Below are 26,589 nucleotides of genomic sequence, written 5' to 3' on the forward strand. Positions count from 1 at the left end.
TTTAGCATTTGAACTATCCATTAAATTCAGTCACGGTCGGCCACAAACTTAATGCCATGCATCCCTGGCCTCAATGAGTTCCACACAGTGATATACATAGACTTTAACTTGGGAACAGAGCGCTGAGATCAGGAGAGAAAAGGTTGAATCAGTGCGTCTCTAATTGTTATCCACCCTTTGTTGTGGGATTGGTGGTGTATGAATAACCAAGTAAGAACGAATCAATGGTAATAGCTGAGTCCTATCTGACTATTTCTAGACCAGGTTAAATGTTTCCTTATGGACCTTTTTTATTTATTTTTTTTTTTAAAGATTTAGAAATGAAACAGACCTTTAGAGACGCCATCATTACTGAAGTGCTTTTAAGCATGTCCAGAATCAAATACCAAAATATTTTTGGGGCACATTTGTTAAGATAGACATTTTAATACATGTCTGTATTAAAGGCTGTGAAAAGACTTTTGCGCTAAATCATGATATTATATAATGAAATCTGATTTACAACTCTTGTGAATTACATCCTTAAGGAATGCCGAGGTGGGCTTTATTGTAGGTTTTTTTTAAATTAACACCATTGAAGCTGTTGAATTAGAAACAGCAGTAAACTTGGGTCGACAAACATTTGAAAAGAGATGAGTTCAGATAGTATAATAAAGTTCCTCCATAATCAAGACTGATATTTTTTCCTACCTGTTTCTAAGATTCCAATCAGAAAACAGACTGAAGTCAGAATTATCAAGATTCTACTTAAAATGTTCTCATATGGACTTTTTAAAACAATATTTTAATCCTGATTTGAATTTTTTGTGGTCCCGCAAATTTCATAAATATTAGAAGTGATTTTTTTTCTGGTTGCTCTGCGTGGCGCAAAGTCCAAACTTTGAAGCAACCACTGAGTAATCAGATCGACTTCCTTTGCCGTGTGATTCGCTTTGTTGGCATTTATTCAGCAAATGTTGTGAACAACTGTGGGTCCTAAAAACAAAGCATCCATCACACTGAAGCATCCTTATGCATGGCCCCCAAGTCCTTAAAGACCAGAAAAACAGAAGGCAGTTGACCATGACCTCTGACCCTCTTGTGCAAATTGCAAAGGAGTAGAATTTCCAATCAAATAAATCAACTATTTTTTAAATCATTTGTAGCTTCATCTAACAGAAGCATTGCACTCTCCAGTTGAAGGCAGGGGTTTGCAGTTCCCCAAGTGTCCACCAGGCTGCGCTGTCTGATAAGAAATGTGGGCTCTTTTAAGTCTTATTAAACAAAACTGAAATCACAATGGCCCACAGAGTGTAATAGCAAAATAACACATTATTCTGGTTTTATGTCACACAAAGGGTTTAGTTCTGGTCAATTTAGCCACAATATTCAGATTCAGTATCTGATCTGAGTGCAGCCTTTTTAGATAGATCTTGTGGTTTCTCATAATAATGCAAACATTTGATGTTTAGGTTTCTGGCACCAGCTACTGCCAAATAAAGGCAGAAAACAAAACCGAAGGTGTTTGTGGGTTCATTGTTGTTTGTGCGTCCGAAGTGTATGCTTTTGTGCATGCCTGTGTGTGCATATAGATATGTGTGTTTGTGCATACATGTCCTGCAGGCCTTGTTTGTCTATTGTATTTGTGCTTGTTATTGTTTGCTCCTGAGGGGAGTGGGGAGCGATTGCATCTGAACACTGAAATTACAGCGATGCCAGACTCTGATAAACACAGTCGGAGAGCAGCAGCCTTCTCATCTCCACCTTGCTGGCGAGGCCCAGCAATTCAACATCACATGGATGTGGGTGAGGAGGAGGGGGCTTTGTCATTTTGGGAATTCTGCAGAGCCTAGGTCCAAAATGGATGGATTGTGGAAGCTGAGAGCAGATCGTCTGTTTCTTTCTGTCGTTTTTAATGTTTTTGTTGGTGCAGGGTCCCGGTGAAAAGAAGAAATAGGTACCAGGAAGTCCAGTTAAACGGCTTATCAGACGCAGAGATGGTGCACAGTGGTTTATTTTTTGTGGCAACATAGTACAAAGTCTGGAAAGTTATCTCAGTAGCAGTGATTTTCTTCTCTGTGTTGATGCTTGCAAGGAAAACAGTAAATTTAGTCCTTTAATTGCGGGCCTGTTAATATAAAATTCTAGGTATGAGGCTGTGCAAGCAAACAGCTCATTTTGGCCATTGTCAGTTGTGATAAATGCACACGCTAAAGCATGGGTTCCCAACCCCTGGGCTGTGGACCGGTACCAGGTCTCGAAATATTGCCTTCTAGCCCGCAAAGAAACAAACAAACAACACATTCTCACTTCCAGCTTGTCACGTATAGATGCTTAGTCAAGACCTCTTGGTGTCGCTTGTTTACGCCCTGGGTACCCATAACATTTTTCTTTGCATGTAAGGCTCCGCAGTCAAGTTATCAATAACAAATATTCAACATCCGGTTAGACAAAGTACTGGTTAACGTTGCAAAAAGTCACAATTTGGTTGGGTTTAAGCACCAAAACTACTTGGTCAGATTTAGGAAAAAATCATGGTTAGGGTTAAAATAAGTATGTTAAGTTGCATAACTAAAAAAGAATCAATGTTGTATTTTTGTTTACTGCAGGAAATGAACACTAGTGTCCTGGGTAAAATTCTGGTTTCTGTTTTTTATATACTTCACCTACTTTTAGCGTTCAGCAATGATGCTAAAGGGATTCCCAATGCGACTGATGACCATGCGTCCATATGTGACGACTTGGGAGTGAGAACGTGTTGATCAATATGATTTGGCAAAAAACTTATTGTATAACTTGATGCACAATGTGTGTAGTAATTACCTTGGACTTGGCGTGGTCTCTCAGCTGCGTCTTTCTCTATCACTCCCTGTCGTACCCACAACAACAATGTACTGATTTTGAACAAGCGCATTATTACTAGCTACATGAGTTTAAACGAGTAAAAAGCTAAAACTTTTGAGGGTTTGACAGTTTCTTCAGAGGAGATAAAAGCCCTAATGTGTGTGTCGTAATATACAACATTTGACTTTTATTACTTCAGTCGTGTCCCTCCTTGCCACTGGCACTACATATTTGTCAATATAAAAATAGTGTGCAGAGTGAAGAAGGCTGGGAACTCCTGCCCTGAAGAGAGAGCTGAGAACATGGTGACAAGTCCAATAGGGCAAGAAACATGTCATTGTACAGGAAAACTGTGCACACAATTGGTCTGGTCTTTAAACTGTGATGATGTTTACGACGGACAGTTTGGGTATGAGTTTAACTTTTTTTCAAACCTGTCTGTCTTTCAACGTGTGTCCCCAGATCTCTGCATCTCACTTTGTGTGTACAATGTGATCATAAGCCATTGAATGATGGCCAAAACTTGGAAAATAAAAAAGGAGTAATGGGCTCATTTGCTTCCACTCAGATATTTTTCTACCCGATACTGGGATTCAAACCAGCAGCCAGTTAGAAGCCACTAACTAGACTACTTTTAAGAAAGCAGAGAAAAAGCTTGATACACTGTTATTCTTGTGTTTATTGCGTTTTATGAAAGTGTGTAACTGTGTAATGCGAAGGTAATTTGACAGTTTGCACTATAATGAAATGCCTCAAACATCTGCGCCTGAGTGACTGAAGAAAAAAGACTAAGTGTGTGTGTGTGTGTGTGTGTGTGTGTTTCTGCATTGCGGAAGTGTATAATGGGGTGTGTGTGTGTGTGTGTGTGTGCGAACGAGTGAAGACATCTGAACATTGTGTTCGGGGCCCCGCTGCTGCTCTGTATTAGCTTCACCTCGTTATCGTTATCGCCCTCCTCCATTGTGGCATGAAGGGCGGAAAATGATTAGAGGAACAGGTGACAATGGAGGCAGAGATTTCTGGCTTTACCCGGGGCAGCGCCACTGTCAGGTACAGCAGCATTACACTCAAAAGAAAAGAAGAGGGGCGCCGCACAAAAGAGCTCCTTTCTTACTTTAAAACACTCACGTCTTCCTCAGGAGTGCAGAATGGGTGTTCATAGGAGCCAATTGACTTCCTCCATCCATCTTTCAGGTAGTCACAGAAAGAAAGATGAGAGCTTTGAGGGGGAAAGACTTTCCACTCCTCCAACCTCCTTCACTCTCAACTCCCTTCTTTTTCTGATCAGAGGGGAAAAAGAGGGAGAGATAGCAAAAAAGGAGGGAAGACAGGAAGCAAGGCCGAGGCTGTTTCCCACGGCGACGTCTGTGCGTGTGAGCGACACGGACTCTGATGTAGTAACGCCAGGGCATTATCTCATTCAACCCCCCTTCTTATCTCAATGCGTTCCCTCCGTCTTTTCTCCTCCTCCACCCTCCCGCCTCACCCCAGCATTACACAAAGCTATCTGCTCCGTGGACTTTTCTGACTATTTATGTCGGACAAGGTCAGGATCGTTTAAACCGCTCTGCCTCTCTCAGCCCCTGCAGATGAGATAGCGCAGGAAGGAGGGAGAAACGATCGATTCCTGCCGCCACGCAGATTTATTCCCCCTCCTCCCTTTTCCCTCGTCTCTTCTCATTCTCCCAATGGGGTTTTGCAGCGAGCCAGGAGGGAGGGTCACCACTGCCACCAAGCTCATCAGTCTCTTTAACACCCGTGGCTTTTAAAATACAGTTGCAGCCCTTAAACTGGCCACTTTTCTCCTGTTCCAAATGAGAGCCATCCTCCCATCAATCTGGCCGGTGCAGGTTTTCAGAGGGGAGTGAATGGTGAGGCCTGTTGAGAAAGAGAGAGCGAGAGAGAGGAAGAGATTTAGACAGGAGAAGCAGCTGCTTGTATCATTCACAGGGGTGTTTTACAAATGAAGTGGGCACTTACTCAGGCTAAAGGCTTAATTGTGAAAAGAGCTGGCATGGGAAGTGGGACACCAGTCAGTCAGAAGAATGGGTATTTGAAAGCCAATAAAGATAATGATGTTTAGGGGGCAAAGAAGCTGATGTTTAGGGGGCAAAGAAGCTGATATTTAGGGCCACAGTTCTGTATGTGGTAATCCTCAAAGTCATGTGGTTTCTGTGCTCTAGTATCACGTGTCGGTCGCTTAGTAGCCTGATGCGTCGTCTTTTCTCCAGATGTCTTGGTGATCTTTTGTTGAGGTTTTGTATGTGTGTGTGTTTCGTCTGTTTGGCCACCGTGGCCCTCAAAGGAGTTTCTCAAGGTGCCGCTACAACAAGCATGACTAATGTCTCCTGACCAAGAGAGGTACGGTACCCTCGCTCACTAGCACTAGCCAGGTGTTAATGCACTGTTAGCACAGAGACCACTTGATTAAAAGAGACATAAGCAGTGATTTAGAGATCTAGACCAAGGAAGATCTATTTTCCAACATTTTTTACTTCAAATTCTGGTAAATGTTAGGGGGGGGCTCTCTGTGGCAAAATATAAAGTACAACGCTACTAGTCTTTTGACAGACTACCACGTGCTGCAGTAAATATATGGTGTGTTTTAAAATTAGGTAAAAAGACAGCAGATGGATTTGTAGCCATGGCCATAAGTCTTTTCTGTAACTCTGCTGTAATTGTCAATGCAACGGTTTCTAATTCAAAAATGGCAGTATGAGAGGCACAAACTGATTTACCTGTATGTTATTACAAATTTGATTTAATTCACAATCAGAAGTATAAAATGAAGTAATCCCTAGTTATTTTTCTTTAAAGACATTTTTGACACTCACGAACAGTTGTGTGGTTTGTTTCTCCACTGATTCTTCCTGGTCTGATCCATTAGCTTTGAGCTAGCTAGGCTACCAAAAGAGTAAAGCTTATGGGCTACTGACGCTTTCAACTTCCTCTGTTAAAGGAATTGGAACGCTTGTCTAGCTTGATGATCCCTCAAGAATATACCTGGCTATCAATGCCCAAACGGCTGCAGCAAGTTGCAAGACACAAGATGTTCAACAGAGCAAAAATGTATATTTTCTGGATCTTGCCAAGTTCAATCACTATTGTGCTATAACAAAAGGTGAAAGTGCAACAACAGTGATACATGTATTTATTGTAGGGGTACAACTAATGATTCTTTTCGTTATCATTTAGTTTGATTTTATTTTTGGATTAATTGTTTAGTCTAAAAAATTAAAAATGCCCATTACAGTCCAAAGTGATGTCTTCAAACGTTATCTTGTTTTGTCTGTCCCACAGTCCTAAACCCGAAGATATTAAGTTTATTGTTGTGACTGAAAACCCTGTCTTTTCAGTGCCAAAATTGTCATCATCATTTAGACTGCAGGGCACTGAAACTCTCCTTTGAAAGCCAGCATAACACTGTTGCTAATAGCAAAACCTCTTCATGAATACTTCTGTGGAATCTGATCAAAACGTCTCATTAGATTCAGTTCATGTTGAGGGTTTCTACCGTGACGTCGGCTTTGTATGAGCAAGTGTTTTGTTTGTGAGAATACTTACATATTTCTTCTTCACTATGTGTGTGTGTGTGTGTGTGTTTGATAGTCTGCCACTCATGTCTTGGGTTACTGTGTTTCTGGATGATAGATGGCTCAGCCCAACCTCCGAGCCCCAAGCCTGAGCCACCGGACAGCATGTCACTGCCAGTTTCCGCCAACTATGACTCTGTGTGTGTGTATGTCTGGCCCATTTCGACCCCCCACTGCAACAGGATAGGTGGGTAAGGATGGCCTGGCAGTGTGTCTGTATGTGTGTGTGTAGTGTGAACTGCCTGAGGTCTGTATCCTGCTGAGCGTGGCGGCCCCAGCCCTTTCCTGTCCAGACCACACGTCTAACCAAAACCCAATGTGTGTTTACGTGTGCCACGGGTGTGTGTGTGTGTTTCCAGGACATTCTTAGTAATTCACAATTACATTAAAGGCTGCAACTAATGATTATTTCCCTCAACATTTAATGTATTGATTATTTGATTAATAATTCAGTCAAACAGTGACGTTTTCAAATTGCTAATTTTGTCCAACTAGCAGTCCGAAACACAGGTGTCCAGAGCCCATAGTGACGTTGATAAATCTATTGATGATTATTTTTAAACTGTGAAAAGTGTCTGTCACAATTTCCACATCTTTCAATAGCTTGTTTTGGATAAGCAGCAGTCCAAAAAGCAGATCCTTATATAAGACACAGTAAAACAGTTAACTGTCATTTTTAACATTGTTTACTAATTAAATTGTGTGAGACAATCAAAAGCACCAGAACAGCTACTAATGTGGTTAGATTTCTTTTGTCAACTGTTGCTTCCAAGGTCAAAAATGACATTTCTGTTTTAAGCCAACATGGATGAGAAGTCCTTAAAAGTTAAGGTTAAAAAAATGGAACATCTACAATTTTATCATGACTGGTCAAAACTGCTGAGGAAGATTATGATCAAAACTCCCAAACAGCTAAATGGATCTTGTATTGAGATTTTTAAAATACATTTTGGTTTGATAAACATTCTGAAAGATTTAAAGAGTTTAACATATTTTTTCTTAAATGGTCAATCAACTGTCAGAATTGTTGATATCAACTAATCGTTTCCTTATCATCCTTGCTGTCTGCCTTGCTCCTTTTTCAGGAGTCCATCTCGTCATGACTCCTTGTCTCAGTTCATCTGCCCATCAGCCTTCCCTATCTGATATTTGACATGCAACTTTTTTATGTAATTATTGAAGAAATTACATTGTGTGATACAATCGAAAGCTCCAGAACAGCTAGTAAATTAACGTTAGGCTTGAGAAGTCAAGAATTAAAGTTTCAGTCCTGATTTCTAAGCCAACGTGAATGAGAAGTCCTTAAAGTAGTCAAAAAATGTGGAAATATGAACGTCTTCAATTCCATGATCATTACACGAGGAAGACCATGTGATATAACAGCTCCAGAACAGCTACTAAATGGACATTGCGGTAAGATTGTTTTGTAGTGTTTTCAAAGTGAACAATGAACTTACAACCTCAACAGCAACTAATCATTTTAAAAGCTTGTTAAAGAATTTCCGCATGATAAACTTCCTTAAAGATAAAAAGTTTTTTGAGCCTTTTTGTTGTATAAACTTCTTAAACGAATAATCGATTATCAGAATGGTTAATTAATTTTCCATTAGTTGATTAATCAGCTAGCTTGTCTTTTAAAAGTTTGTCTCCTTGGACCTCCTCCTCGTCTCTCCATCATCCTTCCCCATCTAATAATTTCATTTGAAAAACTTTTTCCAGTTCTTCTGTCTCCTATTTTGATGCTCCCACTTTCCCCTCCAATCTGTGATTTTTCTCAAAATAGGTTCTGAGATTTCGCCACCGATAGCAGACAAACGAACGGCACCTAGAGGAGAAGGAAAAATAAGTAGTCAAATCCCCACCCCCCCACCCCTTCTTCCCTATTCTTCCTCCCTCTCTCCAGTGCTGCCAGCAGACAGCGTGTTTCTCAGCGTAGTGGAGATTATAGCCGGGAATGACAAGCACGCCGTCTGATACCATATCCGCTCTGAATTACAGATCAGCCCTTTTTAAATGATATTTTAAATACTTGCTGCAGGCTGTGAGTTTTCACAGGGTCTTATTTCATTGTTATTATACTAGTACCATATTTTTGTTAGAAAATCAGTGTTGGCGCTTATTTAAATGAGGGAGAGTGGAAGCCGATACACACTCCAGTGTGTTATTTTACTGTGCCACTTTGGAAAATCCCTCAGTACACCCGGTGCTATACTCCTCACATACCCCCCCCCCCCTTTTTTGTGTGTTCTTGGTGGGAATTAAAAGGGAGCACTGTGAAAAGGACAAAAGAGAAAGGACAAATTGTAATTAGTTTGATTTTGTGTGTGTGTGTGTGCTTGGCTGTGAGGTTGGTGTAGCCCATTAAGGGTTAGATTCCCACACAGAAAGAAGACTGAGGCTTTGATTACTTCTTTCATGTGTTGGGGGGGGCACAGATTTGACTTAAATCGTTTCACCGTCACTCAGTTTGATCGCTGAATAGTTTGGGATAGCAAAAATGTCCCTTTGTTTTACTTTTTTTTTTTTTATATTGGGACAGGCAGGTCAGGAATTTAAGAAGAAGACATGTACTACCCTTGATGGCTTGCTGGGTGGCGCTGTTGCCCCAGTGATGCTCCCATGTTTGGATAAAAGGTCCCTCGGTTTCAGTCGAAGGCTCTGAGCTCTTTGTGCTTTGGCGTTTCATGATGGGATTCTCTGGAGAGCAGAGGATGGAGAACGACACTCCTTCCCCCTCTAACCCTCTCTCTCTCTCTCTCCTCTCTCCCCCTCTCCCTCGCTCTCTGCTGGAATACACCCTAACCTTGACATATTGAGAATGAAAACGACGGTTCCACATCCCATGCTCGCTTGTTGACAGCGTTAACACTCTTTTCATGTGCGTTTTGATAGCTGAAAATGAACCATATTAGACTGTTATGAGAAATTATGTTTAGTGTGCGTGTGTACGAGGACATGCATTGCCGTGTGTGTGACCACGTAACTCAGTATTTTAGACAGAAAATCATTTTAGTTTGCTCCCACGCTCTTAATTCACGCACACACAGACTCACACACAAAGACATACATGCACAACACTAATTGTGCTCCTTGTTTGTTTATTGGGTTCTCAGAGAAAAGTATGTAAAATAGGCCCAGGGGAGGGAAAATTTAGCCAGTGGGGCTAAACTAACAATTTTAAACCTCCCAACCTCTGTCTCACCCCTCTAACCCTGTCTCACCCTCCTTTCTGCTGTTTCACCCTCTTAACCCCTTTCCCACCCTTTTATCTTTTGCTCTTTCACCCCTGTACATCCTCCTAACGGTCATCTCACCACATATATACCCTCTTAACTGCTGTCTCACTCCTTGTGTACCTTCCCAACTGTGATCTCGCAATCATCTACTCTCTAAACAGTTGTCACCCTCATATACCCCCTGCATGTCCACTGTCGCCCCTACACTATATCACCCTCAACCGGTCTGCAGTGTGTGTTTTAAAATTGCATGTGTTTGAGAAATGTATATTCATCAAAACATTTATGTTAGCAAAGCTAACAAATTAAAATGCAGTGTCTGAGAAATGACTGTTGTGTAGATGTTAGTGACAGCCTCATGGTCAGTGTGTATTGTTGAACACATGATCTGGGTGTTTGAGGGCTAATATGATATAGATATCATTTGAACTGAAAGCAGATATTTCATGACGGTATGCCATCTCTCTAATTTTGACCTTTTTCATACCAAACATATGAAACCAAATCTTCGCCACACGCCAATAAAATCACTCAGTACCACCACAGTATCTTGCTGAATAGCAAATACAGGTTGCAGGCTGCGACATGTTAAGACAAGCAACTGCATTTATTAATCACCTACTCCCACCAGTATTTATTTGGAAGTTGGCATATAATATTAACTCTCACATTGACATTAAAACTGATACTGATGCTACTGTTAACGCTAAACAAGTACTGTACTACCAATGGTAACACTTATAGTAATACAAAGGGTATTATAATGCTTATACTAACAAATACCTACCCTAATCGATATTGATACTAACTGTTAGTGTTGTAAATTGTAATTATAATATTACAATAATAGTACATTAACTTTAATATTAATTATTATTCTTACTGTAATACTTGTATTAATTTTAAGACTACTACAAATAGTGCTACTAAAGCCAACACGCAGCCTTTTTGGAGGTTAGATTCTTCTAATAGACAAACAGCAAGGGTTTGATCAATTCTGCAGAAAAATTAACCAATCACACTGCATCTTTCAAACTGCATCATCACACAATATCAGAGGTGGTGGGGTTTCTCAGGCTGACTAATACTGTGAGTAAGTCTGTCTGTGACAGTGGAAACACACCATGTTTAGCTCTAACCACTGGATTCCTGCTCTAATGCACACTTCCCCTTTGTTTGTGTGTCTAGTGCGTTTTCCCGTCAGTGTTTTTGTTTTAAGGTTATCTAACCTTTGTTTAACCAGGTAAGTCATTAGGAACAAAATCTTATTTACAAAGGCGGCCTGGCAAAATGCAAAGACTCTTGAGGGAAGGGGGCAGGGGCTGAAGAAAGAAGTGTCAAACTGTGGCACACATCCAAAAAACATTTCAACACACCCACTACTTACATAAATTCACAGCAAGCACCACATATGACAAAAAGCATTGCGTGACTTATGAGAGCCCTTATACAGTATGTGCAAAGGTATTAGAAGATATATATATATATAGACAAAGCATTCATAGCCACTTGTGCAGCATTTAGTCAACGCTTCATTTGTTGACTGGTTTTTGTTTTGAAAATGAGGCATGTCTCATCGTAAGGAAATGAGTTTATGCAACTCTGTTTCAAAGTGTGAGTCTGAGGTGAGTGGTTTTTTCCTAGGTGGTAAATTGTGTGTGTCTGTGTCTGAATGGGGGAATTCAGTTAAAGTTTGACATGAAAAAGGTTAGAACTCCAGCCATTTTGCACTGGAGCTGCAGATTGAAAACATGTGGTGCTGATCTGTTAAAACTACCTTTCTTACACCCTAAACTTTTTAAGAAGACTATGTTTTCTATCACTTTTAACCATCCTTGTAAGTGCAGAAAAGTGTCTAAATCAACATTTACATCATGCAACACCAAAACTCTCTACACAAACATTTATTGATAAAGTTCTTTTCAGGATAACAGCTCAACATTACTGGCCAATATCTGATATTGAATACCCTTACACAAGTGTGTGTGCATGTGCGTGATGCAGTAGATTTTATAATACTACGTGACTTGACTCCTGTGAATGCTGAACATCAGCAAATATTATTGCATCAAATAAGGCAGACTCTTCCCTTTCCCCTCCATTTTCTCTCTCTCATCACACCATTTCAATTTTCCTTTTTCCTCCTTCCTGCTCCTCTTATACTCCATCTATCTGCCGCTGTCCTCTCACCTCTCCATCAACTCCTGCTCCGAGGTTTCATTTTCCTTCTCCAAGACTCCATTTTCTCTCTCGTTTCTGTCCTTTTACTTCATTTCCTTATGCATTTCAGATGACTCCACATGCACAAAGATTTATATAAACAAAACATACATATGCATGAAAATGATTAAAAGCCCAGATGCATACTGTACATGAACTGATACTCGGGTTGAACCACCATATACATGCTGTATTTTTCGATTGAAGCTATGGATCGCCTCAAGGTCTGAAATGAAAACCATTAAATCAGACATTTTTCACTTTGACTTGCATATTGTCACGGCTTGGTCAGAAGTTGAATTTTAAAAAATGTCAACTTTTTGAGAGCTATAAAGGAAAAGGCTTGTTTAGGTTTACCAAAATGTATTTTTTGGGTTTAGTAAAATCCTAAATTTGCTAAAATTCATATCAACCTACTGACAAGCACAGAACATGCAACCCTATTACATTACATTCATATGCTGTCAAAAGTAAATGGTTTTGCCATTTATGTTTTGGAGGACATGTCATTTCTGTTCTGATTATGATTTTTCCAGTCCACAACATGTTACATTTTATTTTTTTTAAATCTAGAAAAAGTAAACATGTCTTGTCTTGCAAGGATGGAAAACTACATTTACTTAGAAAAAAGTGATGTTACTGTGTTACATGTTCAACGGAGGAAAGAAAATTATGTAAATGATGTTATGTCACACATTGCTAAAGATTCCAAAGCAAAAACCGCTGGAGGCTCCACCTTGAGCATTTTAGCATTTAGCATGTTAGCCAGACCCAGCATGCATGTTTGATTTGGGTTACTATATGTGCTCACTAGGTGTTGCATTAAACCAGTGATTAATTAAGGCATTAATCCTAACCTTAACTCATAATGATGTAATTCATTTTTATATATGGTTGTTTTACTTTTGGCCAACTGGGAGGCCTCTTCTGACAGCACCTCTCACAACCCCTTACACTCGGACAGTGAACGTTTACAATTTAGAACATGTATGTTTTCCAGAGTGCAGAGTATCACGCCTTTGGACACGGAGCTCTCCAGACCTCTGCTCTCCTGGAGCTGCAGACACACCAGTAGCTTCTTCTCTGCTGATTTGGCATTCTCACATTGTTTACCAGGACTTTTTCATGTGACTTTTGATTTTCCTCTTTAGCCGATGCTATTTGAAATGTAGGGAGGTACAATACTTGAGATGAAAAAATGTAGGGATGTACAATACGTGAGATAAATACTTAAGTAAAAGTAAAATTATTGATTTTAAAACTTACTCAAAAAAGTACAAGTTCACAAAAAAAAAATTGTTACAGTACTGAGAGGAAATCTATTTAGTCACATCTGCCCCTGCTTTCCTGTGTTACTGACCTTTCAATATTTTTTCTAACCTTAACTAAGTGCTTTGAGTTTTCCTTGAGACTTAATTCATGCTTTAGTTGCAAGTAAAATAAGTCAACATAGGAAATATATCATTATTGAATGTTTTGCTAATATATTCAGTATGAACATTTTGCTCTTTGCAGATAGTATAATAAAAAAAGTTTAAGTAATAAGTAAGTAAGTAATGTCATGGGTGGCGATGGTGCAGTGGATAAGACACATGCTTTTGGTGTGGGAAACCTGGGTTTGATTCCAAACATCCACCAATGTGTCCCTAAACATGACACTTAAACCCCTAGTTGCTCCAGAGGTAGAGACTCTGAAATATATAGCAATTGTGAGTCGCTTGCATAAAAGTGTCAGCTAACTTACTAATTATTAAGTAATAAAACCACAATAATGATGATAATAATAACAAAGAAATAATTATTTACTGACATTTGTGGAACCTGATCGTAATGTAGATCAGTTTAAGAGCATCCCACAGACAGCCAGTGTTGTATTAATGAATTTATACTCAAACAAACTGGATCGTCTTCATCTTAATGTCTGGAACACAAGTACATACTCTCGTACCACAGACCTTTTAGGAATGTAAATATTCAAAGCCTGTAGCTGTTTGTTCCCACACTCATTCACCTTTTCCCAGCGCCTCAGTGTGTGAAGTCCAAATGAAACAGAAATATTCATGGCTCCTCTCCATGAGCATAAAGACCTGGACCTCCTGCCCTGGCCATTCAATTAGCCACAGTGGCCAGTGTGTGTGTTTCTGTGTGCGAGTGTGAGTGCAAACTATTGCCCTGTCTGAGCAGCCAACCTCAACTAAGGGCCAGGCTCAACCACCGGCTTAAAGCTAACCAGGTCACAGCTGATGGTGTGAGAAACGGGGGCTGTACACAGTTTAGCGTGTGTGTGTGTGTGTGTGTGTGTGTGTGTGTGTGTGTGTGTGTGTGTGTGTGTGTGTGTGTGTGTGTGTGTGTGTGTGTGTGTGTGTGTGAAGAAGAGAGAAAGAGCTATATGTCAGTGTTTACGCAGGTGTGTAGCCAAAAACAAAACCTGCTACCTGACAGTTTTCCCATGATGTCATTTACAGGTTGCAGAGGTGCCAAATGTGTGCCACAACATGAGTTTGTTTTATCCGTTTTTTAACTGGAAGTGGCTTGTGTACGTGCTGGCCCTGACGATGGTGCCCTGTCTTTCAGCAGTGAATGTTTTCATAGGTTGTCAGGCTACATAGATTTTCTGCGGTAGTGGTTGAGTAATTCAGTAATTCACTCCCTCGGATGACACATAAAGGCAAGTTATGACTGTTTAACCTTTTTAGGATTAATAGGGTATTCAAAAGGACATTATTTTTGGCAACATCTATGGAAACCATCCTTATTTTATTAGGTTAGGAGGTTAAGTTACATGTTTGTTTGTTTTGCTTTTATACTTTTGCAGCACCCTCTTCAGCAAGATTGAAAGTACATTTACAAGAGAAAAGATGTATGTATTAGAGAGTGCGATAGAAGTTACATCAATGAACTGAACTGCTGGTAAGCTTTTGAATAGTTTGAGATAGGTATAAAAAAATAGGTTTATCATTTTCATAAGGTATAAATATCAAACATTTTCTGGTTCAAGCTTATTAATGTCAGGATTTGTTTATTTTCTCCCATTTCCTTATTTATTTTATTTGCTTTCCTTCCTGAAGTCTTGTCATGATCATGAAGTTGTTAGAGGACCAGTTTCCCCCGACAAGGGAATCAGGTTCAACAATTTCTGTAACCGACAATCCTAGAAACAAAGTCACACAATGATTGGCCAGGTGTGAGGAGGTGTCAGAGTAGGCAGGGTTTCACTCTTCACACAACTACTTTCACCACTTTTCGTTTGTACAAGAGAGTGCAACACCATGAAAGCGTTATATCCATTTCATCTCCCTTCTCTGTACATTTTTGACTATAGACTTGGTCGGATGGAATATGAACTTGTTTGTTATTGTTAAGCATACTGAGACCTAATCCCAGCTGTAACTAGAACTTTATTTCAAGTTTTAGTGGAGATCTCAACGTTTCTTTAGATACTACATACAGTATGTTTGGCTCAATTTTGGGGAAATATGAATGCAATGATGAACAAGACATGTAGAATATTTCCATTGGATGGAATGGGGCAGCCATAAAATCCATGAAGTCTTTGGTTCATTCAACATTTCACATTCGCAGTCATCCTATAGTTTTAATGAAAGGTTGGAGAAAAACAGATAAAAAATAACTTTACAATTTTCTCTACACTATCAAGAATAAACTTTAAACTACAGCTCTTAAGCCAATATGAACGAGAAGTCCCTAAAATGGACATGAGAGGCGGGGGGGGAGACAACTTGGACGACTCATGTGATTAGATCAAAAGCCACAGAACAACTACTATATGGACCTTGTGGTGATTGTTCCCTCAGTTTATACAGAATATATTCTAGATTGCAAAAACAGTGTGGAACAATATAATTTTAACTATCTTAAAGCTACCTGTACTTAAGGGGAAACAAAAGGGGACATTTCAATGTTAAGTTATGAAAGTAGTTTTAAAAGGTACAAATTTATAGAATAGAAACAGTGAGTTGGGAAAAAAGGTTTGTCAGGGAAAAGTGCACAGTGTGACTGTGTGATCTACAGCGACATCTTTGCTTCACCTGTTATTACAACTAGGAATGTGGCCTCTTCTTCCTTGGAATTCTTGTTGAGGAAATTTAAGATTTTCACTTTGTTTTCTCTTTAGTCATTGTCACTTAGTCATCACTGCTCATGCCAACGTTTCCTGATCTCATTCAGTTTATAGCAACGAAGCTGAAGATGAATCCCTAACTTGTTACAGAAATCTGTGATGAAAAGAATTAAAACAGACATTTATTCATGATGAAAATACCTCGCACTGTTACTTTAATGCCCTGATGTGAGCTTGAACCCCGACAAACCACCTTCCTCTTCCTCAGTGACAGGCATTTCCCACCATCAGCGACCGTATAGTGTGTGTGTCTTTCTATAGTCTGCCATTCCCAAAGTTGGCGGAGTGTGAAGACATATAATTGCTTCATGAAACCTAACTAGGTGATATGAATAATCTGTCAGTGGAGGAGGCGACCCAGCCTCCATGCCAATCACCGAGGTGTCCCGAAGTAGCGGAGCGTGGCCAAAACCATACCTGTCCATCCGGAAAAAAACATATCTGTCCCTCAACTTCCCCTTTCCCCCCAAACTGTTGTTATCAGACCAAATGGCTGAGTGTGTGTGAATTCATTAGAGACCCTCTATATGCCAACATGATCAACTCCACATCAGATAGAGAACTGGCCACTGATTGGTGTGTGTTTGTGTGTGTGTGTTTTCCTCACTCCGATACAGAATTTGAAATTCTTCACAAGACAGGAAGAGGACAGACCAAAAGGAAGCTGAATGGATACCGTTATGATAAATGCACTGATAACACACACACTCAAAATGGTCTAGTCTGAGGTCAGCCTCAAAAGTGCTCAGTAGACAGTTTGCAACAACATTAAGAAAAATCAAATGATTAAAAAATCTAAACACCCAGATGGAAACCTGAGAATTAGTGAGTAAGTCCCTAACACTCGGACAAATACCTGGATATAAGCTTGGCCAGGTCTGCCAATGCTGCATCTTTCCTTATCAATCCATTTTGAACTTAGGTCATTAGTAAATCTGCATGTTCCTTACTTTTGCACGAGTAAAAACAAACACAAACCACAAGAACATGGTCAGTAAAACCAAAAGCTAGTGTTTTTTTCTGCTTTTGAAAAATTAAAGGGGGTTCGTGGAGCTTGGTGGCAGATTAGCCCCAAAAGTAAACAACAAAAACTCTGAACTGAAGTAACTATCAGGTCTTTTTTGTGAGTTGGGTGGGGCCACCTTATGATTGACAAGTCACTACCATGGCGACTCAGGCTAGACTGACTCTTATCCGCTGCTCTGTGTAAATTTAACCAGCACTGTTGAAAAAGCTTATTCAGAGTTGGCTGTTCATTCGTTTTGTTTTAAACCGGTTTTTAACTAACCAAAATTAGCATCCTGGTTAAAATCACAGTTAACATGAATTACCGAAGCACCTAGCAAACCAAGCTTGCTAGCGCCACTGTCTCGCCCAAATACAGTATGTTGAACTTGCTTCGTAGTAAAGGCCCTAGTTGTCATCTTCCTGCCACATTAATTGTAGATCAAAGCTTCTGATATTGTGTGTTGATTTTCAATTTCAGTGTAACCATTAACATATGAGAACATGTACACACCTTTCTTGTCATTTCAAACCTTCAAATTACACATAAAACTATAACTTCAATGATTAAAGAAAAATATCATCCTCAAAGTGACTGGCAAAATGAGCTTTTTTTGCTGTATAACTCTGGATAAAACCACATCTTTTTTGCTTCTTGTGCTGTAACTAAGGTTCTGTACGCCTCTTCCCATGATCCCCTGCTTTAACCACCCACCACCACCCCCGCAATCCTCTCCACCCAGCACATAAACCCAAATCACTTGCCCTGTCTCACCGATCTTATCAAGTCTTTTTCATTTACAATGCTGAACTGGCCTCCATGTGTCATTACTGAAAACACACACACACACACACACACACACACACACACACGGATGTACACTTTTTCACATTTACACACATTTTCATGTACATTTGTGTTCATTCTGTTCACATTGAATGTGTTGATCATTTAGTTCATAACTCGTGTGTATTTATGTGTTGAAATGTATGTATTCCTTGTGTGTGTGCATGTGTATTCAGACGTGTATGAGTGTGTAGATACAGTATATAGCGCGTTTGTTTTTATCAGAGATCTTTAAGCTGGGTCATGTGTTGTTGCTTCACATTTCATCATCCTGCTCTCTTATCTGCTGTTTTCATACACAACTGCTGTAATACTGTTATAACACACACACACACACACACACACAATATACTAGACTCCCACCATATAACGTTAAGCCGGTAAAGATAGTTTGTAGGAGGGAGCATGAAGGAGTAAAGAAGAGAAAAGAGGCAACAGCAAAGGGAGGAAAGCATTGAGAGAGGGATAAGAAGGAAGAGTGAAGCAGCCTCTATCTAATGTTGTTGTTGATTTCGGTGGCTGATGTGGACAGACAGAAGCTGGAACCTGTCAACGATGTGAGGAATGAAGTCTCTCCGATCTCGTCTACAGATTGTTTTATCCTCGTACACACACACACACACCAATCTCTCCCTGCACGCTCCACGTAGTGCTGTTTTGTCTTGTCGTTAAGTAGATTTCTGTGTTTATGTGTCTCCATGGTTGGCCCTGGGGGTTACAGCTGGGTCATAACGGCTGATATTTGGTCTGAAGCAGACAGCGGCACACTGTACTGAGACTCAACATCTTAAACAGCTAAAATCTGTAACTTTCCCCTCTACCGCATAGAGAAGTAATTGAAATGATGAACTGCTGCAAAGATAGAAGAACATCTAAAGTTGGGTTTGTGACTTTGTCTCACAAAGGCAGGAATAGCAACTGGGCGAAATAACTTCCCCAGGCTCACAGGTTTACTGTGTAGCAATTAGTTTTTGTAATTTTATTAAAGGAGTTTGTTATTTTGGTAAATAGATGATAAGATCAATACCACTTTAATTTCTGTATAATTAGAAGCTGGAGCCAGCAGCCAGTTAGCTTAGCCTAGCACTGGGACTTAAAACAGGGGAACAACTAGCCAGCTTCTGTCAACAGTAACAAAATCCACCAACCTAAAGCTCACTAATTAACACGTTCTATTTAGTCCGTTCAAAAAAACATGACCAGATTGCACGGAAACAAAATCTAATGTGTGCTAGTAGTGGATTTTGTTACCCTTTGGAGAGAGACAATCTTTATGCAGAGCTAAGGTAACTGGCTGCTGGCTGCAGCTTCATATTGAATAGACTGATATGAGAGTCAGATTTTCTCATCTAACTCTGCAAGAAGTCCAATAAGTGTTTGCTAAAATATTCCAATTACATATTTGTTTGACACCATACAGCAATAAAAGCTGTAACTGTCAGGTCTCTGAATTTGACCTAATTTAGAGACCCTGTCTTCTACAGGGGCCCCATGTCTATTTGAATATGTTTAATGTTACAGTTGATATTATGCATAATTTTAAATTTGTATTTCTCCCAAATTGTCACAAAGTGATTGACATACAGTGCAGGGTGATACTGAAGAATATTGGTTGGTTTCTGAGCTGCTGGATAAAATTAAATGCGTAAATGTGTCTTTAGGGTGGCTCAATAGGGGCCCACAGCTCATATTTGCCCTAGGGCCTTGCCATGTGACATGTACAGTACATTCTCTGGTAAAATGCCTATATCCAGACTATTACATGGCTGCAACTACTGTTTTAGTAGTCTCAGTAATGTTATTTGAAAATGGTTAGCAGACCCGGCAAACAATTTTATCTAAACATAATATTTACATGCACACAGTTTATTTATATACAATTTATTAAGATTAGGCCCCTTCATTAGCACAGTGCTGAAGATTTTTAAGTAGTCAGACAGGGTCAAAAAGGTGACGAGTTGCTAAACAGAACAATGAAACTGAATACTGTAAGCACGCATACTGTGGAAAGCAAGTCCAACCGCATCGGTTTTAAAATTTTAACACCACTGAACCATGTAGATGATTAAAAATAAATCGTTGATAATTTTATTGCCAACAGATTTGACAGTTTTCAGTCAACACATTTGCAGTTTGAGTGTCATGGCACAAAACTCCATGGAAACCCAGGAAAATTAACAACGAAATATGCAGATGTGAAACAAAATCAAAATGCTTCACTGGTATCAATCAGACTTGTCTTGCTTTATGAAACATCTTCAACTTTAAACTTTTGTCCAACTCTGTTACACAAGCCTCTGGAGGCTTCATTGAGACTTTCTGCCCAGGAAATATCCTTTGCTTGCACTTCCTGTCTGAGCATCTCACCTCCCATGAGCCTTTTCTCTGACGGTTTCTGTCCAGCTGCCCCAGCCTCCCGTCCCAGTATGAATCATGGGAGCCTTTCCTTTCCCAACGTGCTACTCGGAAGCTGATTGGATGATGACTTTAATCGGCGGTGGTGGGAGCACAGTGCGGAGGCGCATAATGGTATCCGATTTTGGGGAGGAAACGAGATGTAAATGAGGTAATTATGTGTCCTAACGAGGGCAAACAGCACTGACATTCTAGGCCTGGTAACCAGCATATTTATAGCCCATAATAACCTTAAGTGGGACTGGCTGGAAGGCTGTCAAGGGAATTAGAGCTGTCTGAACAGCGCTGCTTTTGTTTTTATATGGGTGGTGTGTTTGAATCAGCAAGGTTTGACTTGGATTCTTTCATCAAACTGGAGAGAATGATATTGACATGCATACACTAGCTTTGAGAAAGGGGGAGAAACACCGACAGACTTTTAACCCACCTTAAAAATCTAGTGTGATAGTTTTGATACAGAAACAGCAGGATGAAACTTTAATCCCATCCCCTGTCGAGGAAGCTGGAGAGGTCTTCCATCTTGGGGGCCTCTCATGTAAAATGTATATGTATCAGATAAAAATATTTTCACTCCAAGATTTTTATATTTGTCTAACTAGTTAGTGTATAAAAAGAGTTTAAGAATCAGTCGTGAGTCAATGAAAACAAAGAGCGGTCCATAACCAGATTGAGTTTCAGTCATTTTTGGCTCCTTCAACACTTCTCCTCTCCCTCCTCCTCCTACTGAACTCGGCCAGTTGTGGTTCTTTTGTTTTTAAAACATGACATAAAAAGATATGATTTATAAATGAATGAACTGAAGTGGAACCTGGTCGAGGGAGGCCAGCAGGACTGTGGGTAAATGTTTTGGCATTAGGATTGTGCCGAGCACAGCAGAAATTTATTTCTGATGGAGTAAGCACAGGGGCTTTGGAGTTCACCCTATTTTCATATTCTCTCGTACATCCATTTCCCTCCTCTACAGATTAAAATGAGAATTTAGACAGCATTTCTGCGTCGGCATTGCACAGTAGGATTATCATATGGCGCTGAGGGGTTTTGGGAAGTAGAAATGTGGAGATTGAATTTAGTTTGAAGTGCTGGACATTCTCTTGTAAGAGATCAAAGATTCTTGTTTCTTTTAGACGAGGGAAATAACAGGAAGTCCCGTTTTTTTGTGGATTTTATTTGTGCGAGAATGAACTTTACATGTACCCAATGAGTAAGTTGTGTTAGTCAGCCTGAATTACAGTGGCACTTTACACTATTTCAACTGAGTCATTGCCATGCTGAGGACAAAGCAGCATCACCAGTCTCACCTGAAAGCCTTTACCTGCTTCCTTCCATGGTACAGTTATTAAGCACCCTCTCCCCTCCCCTCCCCCCTCCCCGCTGGTCTCTCTTTCCGATGGCACTCAGCCGTTACGTTCTCAAGGGAAGGGCAGACTGCTGGCGCCGCACTGTTTGGGCTCTTGCTATATCTCAACACACACACACACACACAAAACCAGGGACACACACACACCTCCACAGGTACGCACACAGCAAATTAAGCGTATTGTTGCGTTGCCTTCAGCGACATCACCCCCTCCAGCATCCAGGGGGGTGAAAAGTCACTCAGGGGTTTTGTTGTCGAACGACATGAGGGTTCAGGCCACCAGGAGTTTTTCTCTTTGTGCTAAGGTGGATGTTTGAAAAGTTTACTGGTTTGATTAAAGTGACTATGATGTCCCTTACAGAGAAAAATGCAATGCCTTTATCTAAATTCATTTTTATTTCGTATTTGTTAAAACATACATTTCTTAGTTTTAAAGTTATGCTGCAACATTAAATACTACAGCTAACTAGAATCCTGTTTTTTTATTTGTTGTATGGACTATTGTGTATTTTATTTTGAAAGTTTTTTATGCTTTGGTAACGATCTTAAAATAAATACTGTAAGGCAACCCGTGTGACACCATACTTTCATTTGCTCAGTCATATATTAACATTTGAGAGATTAACAACTACTCAAATCACCATAAGTGAGATTAACCTCAATTTTGAATCTAACCAGTAGTGGAATGTATCAAAGTACATTTACTCAAGTATTGTACACAGTTTTGAGGTACTTGTGAAAGTGTTTCCATTGTCTGCTACTTTGTAATTCTACTCCACTACATTTCAAACAGAAATACTATAATTTTTATTTCACTGCATTTATCTGATTTTTCTTACAAAAGACATGATGAGACTCTAAAAGGTGAAGGGTTCCTTGACCTTTTTTGTTTTAAGATACATATTTCTACAACACATCAAATATTCTTACTGCACAGCAAAAAAAGTTTTTTAGGATTTATAACACTTTAAAAGAGGCTATTTGACATAAGAAGCACTTTTATTTTGCTGATAATTATACTTAAGTAAGTGTCTTTTACTTTTAATGGAGTACTTGAGGTATTTCTACTATAACTGAAGAATGTAATCTGATTTTTTGTTTTGCCTCTGATCCTAACATTTTCTATCCTCAAAATACATTGTTTTTTTCATTAGGTCATCTCAGGAGAAATGTGGACGTTTATTTCATTAATCTGATAAATTGTTATAACAAATATGAAACAAATGTCTTCAATCTGACTAATCACTAAACCAGCTGCAACAATTAAACTGTGCTTTGTTATTTTAGATCACATATCTGTATAAAAATAGCACTTTTTATCAATTTATTATGCATTTAGTGTGCAGTTGAATAACATGTTTTGTGACAAGCAGGTAATTGTTTGCATGTTCAAGCATGTATTAAAACACCACATTTCCATCATGTCTGAGCAATTTTTAAAAATAAACGCATGAACTGTAAAAATGACTTAAGGGATATATAGGTACAGTTGGTAGTGTGCAGTCAGAATCAACAAACTCTCATGAAGGCATAAAAGGAAGTTAATATTCTGTGAAAACCTGTACGACTCGTCTTTCTATGAGCTTTTCATTTCGAGCCTAAGATCAGATCAGTGTTTATGAATTGGACACTTGTCTGGTCCTCACTGTGTGTGAGTGGTTTAGCAGACTGAATGAGAGAGAAAACAGAAAAGTGGTTTGAAAGGAGAAAAATATTCATGACACTTGGAGTGACCCTTCATGTGAATTGTAGCCTCCTTCGGCTGCACAGCTCGAGAGTGTTTTTGTGGTTTGTAAAGCTTATTTGACTTTTGACAATAAGTTTAAAGTACGATGTTTAGTTGAGGTAGAGCAGGATTATTTTTCCAGCCTAATTTGAAGCAGTAGGTTCTCTCTCCCTCAAATTTCTCTCATTCTCTCTCCTCTTCTAGTAATCCACAGTCAGGGAGTCTTGATCAGAGGCAGACACCAGGGTTTCACGGAAAATTAAACAAATAAACTCTGATGCTTTGGATAACATTCCCCTCTGATTGACCTGGCCCCGTGACCTCTGAGACACTCTGGCCGGGGTCGTGACCCCATGGAGGTGTTGGCTCTCAACGTCAGAGGGGCCTTAGTGTTGGTTTGGCCTCCATGTCCCGACCTGTATGAAAACATTCAAAAAAGCCCGGGCCAGTCCACTTCAGGCCACGTTACACCTCCACACACTCAGAGACACTAGAGAAGATATTAAATTAGTATGCGAGATTAGCTGTGGGCAGATACACACATGCGCTCACACACAATGTTCTAGAGAAAAAAAAATCAGCTTTTTGACAAGTTTATGAGAGTGTGCAAATACACATTTACTACTACTACTACTACTACTACAACATGCCCCTATTCTCTGTGTGTGTGTGTGTGTGTGTGTGTGTAGATGCAACTGTTGCGTGCAAGTGCGAGTTTGTTACTTGTACTGAACTGTACGTCCGACTGAAATGCTGTATTTCAGGATTCGTCATTGACTTGCAACACCGAACAGGTACAGTTCATGACCTGAGTGAAGACAAAGCACTACCTACTGATAGAGTCAATGTGCTGCATACAGAACAATGGACAGGAACGAAAAGACAGTCATGTTCTTGCCTTAGTGTCTGCAAAGATAACGAAAACCATTATCTTTAAACATCACCCCATTTGTCCGACGCGGTACATGAACAGTACTGCTTGTTTAGAAATTACAGGATAATATTGTAGTTATGTAGCTGTACTGTACTATATTAGGGTTACACTTTCAGCTTACATCTTTTTATCTTTCATTAACTGTACATTAAAATGCCTATTTCCACTAAGAGTGTCTCTTCTAATGAACAATTATGTTGCTAGGTATTTCTTTAGTAGCGGTTACTTCCCAATAAGCATGAAAATAGTCATTTGCAGGTCAAAAGATGTATAAATATCTAGGTCAAAACTGGGCCAAAGTGAACCTATTCTTTACACATAACCATTGTTTCAGTATTTAAATTAACCCCTCAAATCTGAGGGCTCGTGAGATAATTAACAGATAGAAGTCAAGAAATCTTTTGTCTTGCAAATCACCATCTCATTGCTTCCTGGGCTTTTATTTTAAAAAGTGGGCAATTTTAACGATATCGGCACAAACTACCAGCTGCAGTCGAAATGATTTATTCTGTATAGTATTTAAGTCTGAACTTTTGGTGTTCCCACCTTGTTATTTTCTGTTTCCATGGCTGTGAACCGGCAGCATGTGGTGTATATTGGTAACAGAGAGATGGAGGACATTAGCAGGTCCAGAAAACCTGCTTCAGAGTCACTTATCCCTCCAAGAACAAAGCCGAGGTTGGATGCGATACGCGGCACGCATACGTGTTCTCCCCCTTATCTTGTTTATGTGATGGAGTTTTTCAAACGCAAACATTTTCTTTAGATGGCACAGTGGACCTCTGCTCTGAGATAGTATCGAATGCAGACTTAATTGCCTAAGATAGAAGCTTATTATTCCCATTAAAACGGGCGTTCAGGGCCTCGCTCCCCGGGTCTCTCACTGCCAGAGTCTGTCTCTCCCTCCCCTTCTTTCATCCGTCCTCCTCCTCTGCTTTCTACTTGTCTCTATTGTTCGTTTGATGTGGAGATGAAGGGGGAAAAGGGCAAACAAGAACAGTTTGGTGCTGAAAAGTTGGAAAATCTGGTAACAATTGGAATGTAATGGAAGTGTTTGGAGGTCTTGTCCCCTGATGTGCTTAGCTAATGATTTTGCCGCCCTGAGTGCACCCTGCGTCAATTGTGTACGTGTGTGTCTACACACCATAACATTTCCATTTTATTTGACTTCTAGGTAGGGTTTTATTTCTTAGAGTTTTATTTATATCTTTCATTTCATCCCTTAGACATAATTTTTATGTACTCAACTTTCCTTTCTGACGCACTCCTTTGCAGGTACAAGTTCTTCCCTTTTCTGCCTTTCCTGCTGAGTTCTGTGCAGCGCTGCACGGCCGTTGCCTTTGTGGGATTTGTGTGTCTCCAGCGGCGTTTTCCCTCGCTGGTCGGCACCGAGCCGGCATTCCTTCATGGGTTCACTGGCAATGCTCAAGTGGCTCCCTCTTAACAGCCCCCCTAATCACTCAGGGACATAATCACAGGCCACTTTGAAGTAATAGTCAATTTGCTACGAGTCCACCGTTTAACAGAACTGCTTCGACGCAAGCTGAGGCTGCGAGCCGGCCACAGCAGATGTAAAGATAGGGAGAGTGCACCCATGGAAAGGACGCCTTTTAACACTGGATTCAACAAAAGGTAGTACACATGATTGTAAAAATGTTTATTTTGGTCTTCATACAAAACCTCAGGTTATGAAGACAAAGGACAGGTGAGGTCGATAAGAGATAGAAAAGCCAAACTTACAGCGCCTGTTTGTGCATGGGCTCGGTTGATGAAAAGTTCACAGGAAGTGTGCAGACTTATAGCTGTCACTCAACCCTGCACGCTCTGCTTTTGAATACACCAGCAATTGCTCACAATGACACACTGTACCTGTGATGATGTGTGTACGCCGCCCTGAAGTGAATCATGTAGAAAAGATTGCAGGACGGCCCCGCGTTGGCCCGTGTTTATTGTTTACGGTACTCCGGGTGGCGCCAGGCCCTGAAAAAACAGGAGCTGAAAAACACTTTGTTTTGGTGGGGAGACTGCTCTTGTGGTTTTGTAATCGCCATCACTATCAGGGGCCCTGATCGCTTTACAGAGAGAGAGGGAGGGGAGGAGGGAAGAAAAGGTATGTTATTCCACACGGTACACAAAGGGAGGGAACAGAAAGAGAAAGAGATGTGGGTGCTTGGCAGTGTGTCTGTCTGCCCTTTTTCCTCTTTTCTCCCTCCTTACCAACTTCTTGTTCTTCCCCTCTAACTCCCTCAATCCATTCTACGGCTGACTCAGGCCACGAGTCACTGAGACTGT

The 26,589-nt window shown here is 40.1% G+C and overlaps 1 long non-coding RNA gene across 1 annotated transcript in view; it reads right to left on the reverse strand.

Annotated features, from left to right (window-relative positions):
* Nucleotides 1–559: 559 nt before the first annotated feature.
* Nucleotides 560–26,589, reverse strand: part of LOC119918190 — a 64,244-nt gene continuing 38,214 nt past the window's right edge. The window contains exon 4 of the long non-coding RNA XR_005447401.1: nucleotides 560–4,701. This is a non-coding gene — a long non-coding RNA (uncharacterized LOC119918190). The remainder of the gene's footprint in view (nucleotides 4,702–26,589) is intronic.

This window comes from Micropterus salmoides, unplaced genomic scaffold, assembly GCF_014851395.1.
Source record: "Micropterus salmoides isolate LMB-PRFRI ecotype aquatic unplaced genomic scaffold, ASM1485139v1 Ms_hic_scaffold_23, whole genome shotgun sequence".
Classification (NCBI taxonomy): domain Eukaryota; kingdom Metazoa; phylum Chordata; class Actinopteri; order Centrarchiformes; family Centrarchidae; genus Micropterus; species Micropterus salmoides.